This window comes from Sapajus apella, unplaced genomic scaffold (genome assembly GCF_009761245.1).
Source record: "Sapajus apella isolate SASKATOON/1434 unplaced genomic scaffold, GSC_monkey_1.0 scaffold82, whole genome shotgun sequence".
NCBI lineage: Eukaryota > Metazoa > Chordata > Mammalia > Primates > Cebidae > Sapajus > Sapajus apella.
The window spans coordinates 7,138,575-7,147,231 of record NW_022437022.1 but is presented as its reverse complement, the minus strand read 5'-3'; the positions used below and the strand labels follow the sequence as shown (position 1 = coordinate 7,147,231).

The 8,657-nt window shown below is 43.5% G+C and overlaps 1 pseudogene; it reads right to left on the bottom strand.

Moving 5' to 3' along the window:
- Positions 1 to 8,275: 8,275 nt before the first annotated feature.
- The window catches only part of LOC116533424, a 3,334-nt pseudogene continuing 2,952 nt past the window's right edge, over positions 8,276 to 8,657 (bottom strand).

Sequence of the window (8,657 nt, the reverse complement as noted above, 5' to 3'; positions counted from 1 at the left end):
AGCCCTCCGTAAGATCCCTTCATGAGGACTTCCTGCAACATCCTGCCTCCTTTATGGACATGAACACCACCTCTTCCCATTACTACTCCGTGTAAAAGCAAAACAAAACCAAACAAAACATAGTCACTACATTCTACGTAAGGGGTGGGATCTGTCATTAAACTGCCAACTTCTAGTTCATATCCCAGGGTTTGTCACGGAGTAAGACTGATTTCATGCACACAGCTCCAAGAATGATCTCAAGAGCTACTCAAGCTACTTAAGAGTGGCCCAGACCACTGAAGGCCATAACCAAGTATAAGGATCTTGGCTGGTCCAATCTCCAGGCCAGCACAACCCAGGGGCTGTGCCCCACACTGTATGTCTACTTGGAGGAGCCAAAATAGGTACACAGGAAGCTTAGCCTCACACACCACCCAGGTTCATGCCAGAACGTGGTCCACTGGGAACAGTATTGACATCAGAGTATTTCTGGGAACTTATGTCCCATCTCAGGTGACTCCCAGGACTCTATCTATCCTGGTCTGCATCACCCTCCTCTAGTGCCAGCTTACCTCTGCATTTACCCTTGGTGAGAAATTAGATGAAATCATATAAAATAATTCTTCGTTTTCATGCTAAAGATACTTAGTTTGAAAAACTAGTCAGCTATCCGTTGGTACAATAGAGGTAGGCCACTAAAAACGATCACTGTTCAGTTAGATGTAGACAGAACAAATATATATGAGTGGGACAATTATTAAACATTTAAGGGATCAGATTGGTTTGCAGGTATCTTTAAGTTCTACTCCACTTTAGAATTGATGGAAATTAGAGACAACACATTACTAGCATGGTGATGCGGTAGTTCCAATAATTTTCTGGTTCTTCACATGAATTCATGTCCATGTTTTAAGTCAAAATGCATTGTTTTTTGTTTTGTTTTGTTTTGTTTTTTGAGACGGAGTTTCGCTCTTGTTACCCAGGCTGGAGTGCAATGGCGCGATCTCGGCTCACCGCAACCTCCGCCTCCCGGGTTCAGGCAATTCTCCTGCCCCAGCCTCCTGAGTCGCTGGGATTACAGGCACGCGCCACCATGCCCAGCTGATTTTTTGTATTTTTAGTAGAGACGGGGTTTCACCATGTTGACCAGGGTGGTCTCGATCTCTTGATCTCGTGATCCACCCGCCTTGGCCTCCCAAAGTGCTGGGATTACAGGCTTGAGCCACCGCGCCCGGCCAAAATGCATTGTTAACACGTGTGGCATGTTAACATGTCCCACTCCCACCTTTTGATAGCATGGATAAGAAGACGTGGTCTCTAAGTACTAAATAAAGAACAAATATCTCTGTGAGTGCACTTCAAAAGTAATGTTTAAATGTCTGGTCTCTGGGATATAATATCTTTATTAAACTCTGACTTTTCATTGACCTGATTTTCATGTAAGTTCAGTCCAAGCAGAGACTTTTTTTTTTTTTTTTTTTTTTGAGACGGAGTCTTGCTCTGTCACCAGGATGGAGTGCAGTGGCGCAATCTTGGCTTACTACAACCTCTGCCTCCTGGGTTCAAGCGATTCTTCCGCCTCAGCCTCCTGAGTAGCTGGGACCACAGGCTCGTGCTACCACACCTGGCTAATTTTTTTGTATTTTTAGTAGAGACAGGGTTTCACCGTGTTGGCCGGGATGGTCTCGATCTCTTTACCTCGTGATCCGCCCGCCTCAGCCTCCCAAAGTGCTGGGATTACAGGCGTGAGCCACTGCACCTGGCTGAGACTTAATTTTCTTAAGCTTCCCTGGAACACGATGTAGGTTCTCAGGTTTTAGACTGAAATCTAGGAGACAAATTCTCAGTGATGGGGTGGTCTCCAAAACCATGAGAAAGAGTCCACTTAAAGCGACTGTCAGGTAAAACAACAGGTAAGATTTCCCTGTGTTCCACTCACATGCCACCACTGTGAGCAACATAAATATAACCCCACACTTGCTTCCTCTCCAGGCCAATCCCTGGAGAGGAAAGAAACCATGGTGAGCATGCTCAAAGAGGAGGAGCAGCAGCAGAATGCAAGACACTAGAGAAGACACCTGCGAGCTGCGAACGTCTTTCTCCCACTGTAGGCTGCTGCCCTGCTAGCGGCCTGTGCTAAAGAAGTCTTGACTTTAAATCACTTTCAGAGTCTTGGTTTTCACATGGGAATGAGCATTTTGGATAGTAGATTGAGCCTGTGTTCTGACTTAAAGTGATTTTAAGACTTTTTATTACTAAAGAACACATATTTCTTAAAAGGTCGTGGGACCACACTGGGCATGATAGCACATGCCTATAGACCCAGCTACTTGGGAGGCTGAGGCAGGAGGATCACCTGAGCCCAGGAGTTCGAGGCTGCAGTGAGCCATGATCATGGCACTGCACTCCAGCCTGGTGACAGAGCAAGACTCTGTCTCAAAAAAAAGTCATGGCACCAGCATTTGATCCAGGGACGAAGAAAAAACAAGCCCATGAAGCAAACTGAATGACTTCTTGGGCAATAAAGGAATATCACTTCATGGTTTCATCCCATGAGTCACTGTTATTCATTTGTGTAATAGTCACACATCAGTGCTATGGGGCAATCTCAAAATCTCCCACATTTTTGGTATTTGAATAGTACCCAAGATTTCTGGCTCAAATGTGGACTTTTCCCCCCAATTTGCATATTATATGAGTCATTCCAGTGGGGAATTTAGGAGAGAAACTGTGCTCTTCCCCCTGTTGTCAGAGGATCACCCACCCCCAGTCAGCCCAAGTGTAAACTTTACAGTTAGAAAGTGCTATGCACAGCTACAGTTTGGGATCTTAAAGACTTTTTATGGTTTCCTGAGTTGCCTTCAGATATTTCTTGATGTTCCTTTACAAGTATTAAGAGTAGGGCCGGGCGCGGTGGCTCAAACCTGTAATCCCAGCACTTTGGGAGGCCGAGGCGGGTAGATCACGAGGTCAAGAGATCGAGACCATCCTGGTCAACATGGTGAAACCCCGTCTCTACTAAAAATACAAAAAATTAGCTGGGCATGGTGGCACGTGCCTGTAATCCCAGCTACTCAGGAGGCTGAGGCAGGAGAATTGCCTGACCCCAGGAGGCGGAGGTTGCGGTGAGCCGAGATCACGCCATTGCACTCCAGCCTGGGTAACAAAAGCGAAAATCCATCTCAATAAAAAAAAAAAAAAAAAAAAAAAAACATTAAGAGTAACACTAGTGGCTTTAAAGATAGATTGCTGCTTCTCCACGGTCTGCATTCCCATCACAATCTAGTGCAGGGCTCCTTGGCTTCCACTTCGCGGCTTCATTCTCCTCTAGGTCCTTGACTTCCTCTCCATCCAGCTGGCAGAAGGCAAGGAGAGTGAGAAAGGTTGCTGTGGGGTGGAAACAGCATACATCCCCTCTGCCCACACATCCCTCTGCCCACATTATCTGGAGCTCAGCTACATGGCCACATTCTGGCCATACCCCTGTGACCAGGCAGAAGAGGAAATGGATTTGGTGACTATTTAACAAGTATCTGTCACAAAAAGTTTATTAAGGTTTCTGTAAATGGTAATTATTAAATGTTAAGATATCAATTAATATTCACAGACTATCAAATGTTATGCCACAATTCTATTAATCACTTTCTAAAGAATTTAGACATGCAAGAAATGCATGCTTTAACTGAATGCCTAATGACCAGTTGTTAGGATCAATATTTGGTCAAATCCAAATATTACCATCAGAGAATAAACTTCTGAAATTCAAGAATGAATCTGAAGTTTTATTCAAAATAAATTACTAAAACATTTAATAGTAGTTTAAAATTAATTAATTTTAAATACCTGACATAATTTCTCAGCATGTCAGCTGCTAGACTACTGCTAAGGCCACTGTTGAACTATTAGTGAGATGAAGTATAAGTGTTGTATGTATTATTGCAAGGACAAAATCCCATAATATTAAATAGTGACTGTGAAAATTAATTTTAGTTTTTCTATTTTTAAAAATTAACCATTATACAATCATGGCTGAAAGTTAATTTTAATATTTAGTTTTATGTACAAAGATAATTATTACAAACTTCTAAAAACCTAAATAGGGCCAGATGTGGTGGCTCATGCCTGTGATCTCAGCACTTTGGAGGCCGAGGCAGGTGGATCACTTGAGGTATGGAGTTTAAGACCAGCCTGGCCAACATGGTGAAACCCCATCTCTACTAAACATACAAAAAAATTAGCCAGGAGTGGTGGTGCACGCCTGTAGTCCCAGCTACTTAGGTGGCTGAGGCAGGAGAATCACTTGAGCCTGGGAGGCAGAGGTTGCAGTGAGCCAAGATCACATTACTGCACTCCAGACTGGGCAACAGAGCAAGACTCCATCTCAAAAAAAAAACAAAAAACCCGAAATGGGCTGGGCATGATGGTTCATGCCTGTAATTCAAGTGGTTTCAGTGGCTGAGGTAGGAGGATCACTTGAGACCAGGAGTTACCAGCCTGGGCAACATAGCAAGGCTCCATCTCTACAAAAAATAAAAATGAGTCAGACATAGTGGCATTCACCTGTATTCCTAACTACTCAGGAGGCTGGGATGGAAGCATCCCTTCAGTCCAGGAGTTAAGAGGCTGCAGTGAGCTATGTATTCCACTGCCCTCTGGCCTGGGTGATGGAGTGAGACTCTGCTCTCTTTAAAAAAACAAAAAAAAGCTATTAGCTAGATAACTTTAAAAAGACAATTATGTTCTTTTGAATTAACAAATGTGTATACGAATTTAAATAATGATATTAATCAGAATGAGAGATGTATTTAGCTCATTTAAAGTTATTGTATAATATATACATTTATATTTCAATTGATAGAATTTCAGCAAATACAGAACTTAAGAATATTTTCACTCCATACTCTATTGACTAGATATAAATGGCATGGCATGTTTATGACTGATGATGTTACTCTGTTGAATATGATAGCAACCTAGGCTGTTACATAATCACTCATCTAGCACAACGTCAGGGACAGTCCAAATGATATTAAAACGGTCACGACTCCTGCAAAAGTCAAGGCTGAAGTCACACAGATTTTAGAAAACCACCTACGTCAAAGCTTTGCCATGGTTTATCCTTAAAACAGTTATTAAATATATATTATCTTTTCTGTGCCTTCTAATAAGATTCCTGTATAGAGTAGACATACCTATCTGCTGACATTTATCCTGTGTATCTTGCTCATTCCCTAATTTCAGTATCTGAAGCCCCTGAACACTTCCCAGCCCTTGCCAATCCCTCCTTTAGGGGCCAGATTCGTGTCTGTCCTGGCTTGCACTTGCAGTCCTAGATGGAATATAACCAGCTGGTGCACACACAGCTCCACTGCCTGTACAGTACTCTCTCACTGCTCAGCCTTGCTCTGAGAATGGACCTCTGAAAACATTTGTTTGCCCGAAATGTGCCTTAGTTTTCCCTGCCTTCTGGCCATGGCCTTAGACAGACAGCCCTGTCTTCCTTATTAAGGAAGCCTCTGGGGCCCTGATGATCTCCACGGCAGTCCCTTTTAGCCACCTCCTACCCAAATCTGCTGTCATTACCATCTACTCATTCCCCTGTCAGGGGCAGTGGTGCTACTCAAACTTACTGGACTGTATGGCTAATTAAGCATTTTCTTTTCTCACTTTTTCCTAGAGAAAAGAACAACATCTTCTTGCCCTGTATCCAGGGTTTTTCCGACCAAGTGGGAGACTTGTTTTTCAGTTCCATGGTTTATGGGCATAAAATAAGGAAGCCCCAAATAAGGGACCTTATTTTTACTGTATCAGTCTAATGAGCTTAAACATATTTTATATTACATTCTCTGAAGTTAGTTGGGCCTTTATGCTGCTAAGTGTTTGTAGTAGCTAACACATGTAATTCCGGTGCTTTGGAAGGCTGAGGCAGGAGGATTGCCTGAAGCCAGGAGTTCAAGACCAGCCTCGGCAGCAAAGTGACGCCCTGTCTGTATCAACAATTTTTTTTTTTATTTTTTTGGAGACTGAGTCTCACTCTGTCACCCAGGCTGGAGTGCAGTGGTGCAATCTTGGCTCACTGCAACCTCCACCTCCCAGGTTCAAGTGATTCTCGTGCCTCACCCTCCAAAGGAGCTGGGACTACAGAAGTCTACCACCACACCCAGCTAATTTTTGTATATTAAGTGGAGATGGGGTTTCACCATGTTGGCCAGGCTGGTCTCAAATTCCCAATCCCAGATGATCCACCCACTTCTTCGGCTTCCCAAAGTGCTGGGATTACAGGCATGAGCCACCCTGCCTGGCCTATAAACAATTTTTTTTAAAAATTAGCCAGTAGCAATAGAGGGGGTCCCCATCTCCACTAAAAAAAAAAAAAAAGGGAAAAGAAAAGAAACAGCCAGGCATGGTGGTGTGCCTGTAGTCCCAGTTACTTGAGAGGCTGAGGTGGGAGAATCACTTGAGCCCAGGAGGCAGAGGCTGCAGTGAGTTGTGATGACACCACTGCACTCCAATCTTGGCAACAGAGCAAGACTCTGTCTAAAAAAAAAAAAAAAAAAAAAGCTGGGTGTTGTGGTATGTGCCTATAGTCCCAGCTACTCAGGAGCCTAAGGTAGGACTGGTTTAAGCCCAGGGGTTCGAGACTGCAGTGAGCTCTGATTGCACCACTGCACTCCAGTCTGGCCAACAGTGAGACCTCATCTTTAAAAAAAAAAAAGGGCTCTGGCCAGGCATGGGGCTGATGCCTGTAATCTAGCACTCTGGTACGTGGGGCAGGTGGACTACATGGGGTTGGGAGTTCGAGACTAGCCTGACCAACATGGAAAAACTCGGTATCTACTAAAAATACAAAATTAGCCAGGTGTGGTGGCACATGCCTGTAATCCCAGCTACTCGGGAGACTGAGGCAGGAGAATCACTTGAACCTGGGAGGCAAAGAGCCAAGATCATGCCATTGCACTCCTCCCTGGGCAACAAGAGCAAAACTCCATCTCAGGGGCTTCTGTTTTTGCATGTATGTATGGAAATTCTGTTGTGTGTGTTTCCAGGAATGGAAAAAGAAATTGGCTTACTTCATGTAAATTGAGGCTTTACCTCTTTTTTTTTTTTAAGGAAGATTTAACAAGTTTCGCTTAGTACAATACTTCTAAATGGAAATCACAAGGAAAGATTTAAACCAAAGCCTCAGAATTCCATACAAAGACATGAAAAAACTCCTAAAGTATTAGTATTACATCTTAAAATTGTCCCACATCTTAAAAAAAAAAAAAAAAAAAAAGTAGGCTCGGTGCGGTAGCTCATGCCTGTAATCCCAGCCCTTTGGGAGGCTGAGGCAGGCAGATCACGAGGTCAGGAATTTGAGAACAGCCTGACCAACATGGTGAAACCCCATCTCTATTAAAAATACAAAAATTAGCCAGGCGTGGTGGCACATGCCTGTAATCTCAGCTACTCCAGAGGCTGAAGCAGGAGAATTGCTTGAACCAGGGGGCAGAGGTTGCAGTAAGTGAGCTGAGATTGCGCAACTGCACTCCAGCCTGGGCGACAGAGCGAGACTCCATCTCAAAAAAAAGTAAAAGTGTATACTCACATGCCTTAGAGGATATTAAGCCAAAAAGCTAGAATTAACAAACATGCCAAATGTTTTCACTTTGAATCACAAGACACAGCCCCTATATTTGAGTTTTAAGAAAAGCATATTTTTCAACATGCATCCAGAGTTTTCAATTTGTGGTATAAGAGCAACATTTAACATAAGTGAAACTGCATCGACTTAAATATGCTTACTGCTTAGGTACACTCCTACAACATAACTAACTTGAGGGAAAGCTGAAAATTATTTTAACAGTTATGGTCAATACTGAACTTTGTTTTTATGTCCTAGATGAATGTTTCACTTTTCAAAATTACTGAGCTCAAAGTTTTAAAATAACTTGACTTCCACTTTTACAGTAAACATGAATCACAAGCCTGTAATGCAAAACTGTTAAACTTTTGTTTTCTTTAAAAAGGAGAGGCCAGGTACGGTGGCTCATGCCTGTAATCCCAGCACTTTGGGAGGCCGAGGCGGGCGGATCACGAGGTCGAGATTCAGATCATCCTGGCCAACATGGTGAAACCCCGTCTCTACTAAAAATATAAAAATTAGCTGGGCATGGTCCCGAGTCCCAGCTACTCGGGAGGCTGAGGAGGCAGGAGAACTGCTTGAACCCGGGAGGCTGGGTTTGCAGTTAGCCGAGATTGTGCTACTGCACTCCAGCCTGGCAACAAAGCGAGACTCCATCTCAAAAAAAAAAAAAGAGAGAGAAAGAAGACAAAGAAAGAGAAGCTGACCAAGAGCGAACAGAATAAATATTTCCATTTACCCATCATACCAGATACACTAAACATTCCTCCCACTCTATTCAAGTCCTATAAATGCACAGCTTTTGTATCTGGAGTAGCTCTTTGGTGTCCCTTTTCTACCTAAGCAAGGTTTGACTGACAGTCACCGGAGTTTTCCTCTAGAGTGTGGTCATATCCGCTCATATTGCTCTGACCACCATAACTACCTCCATAACCACCACTCACACTGCTCTGATCACCATAACCACCTCCATAACCACCACTCACACTGCTCTCACCACCATAACCACTTCCATAACCACCACTCACACTGCTCTGACCACCATAACCAC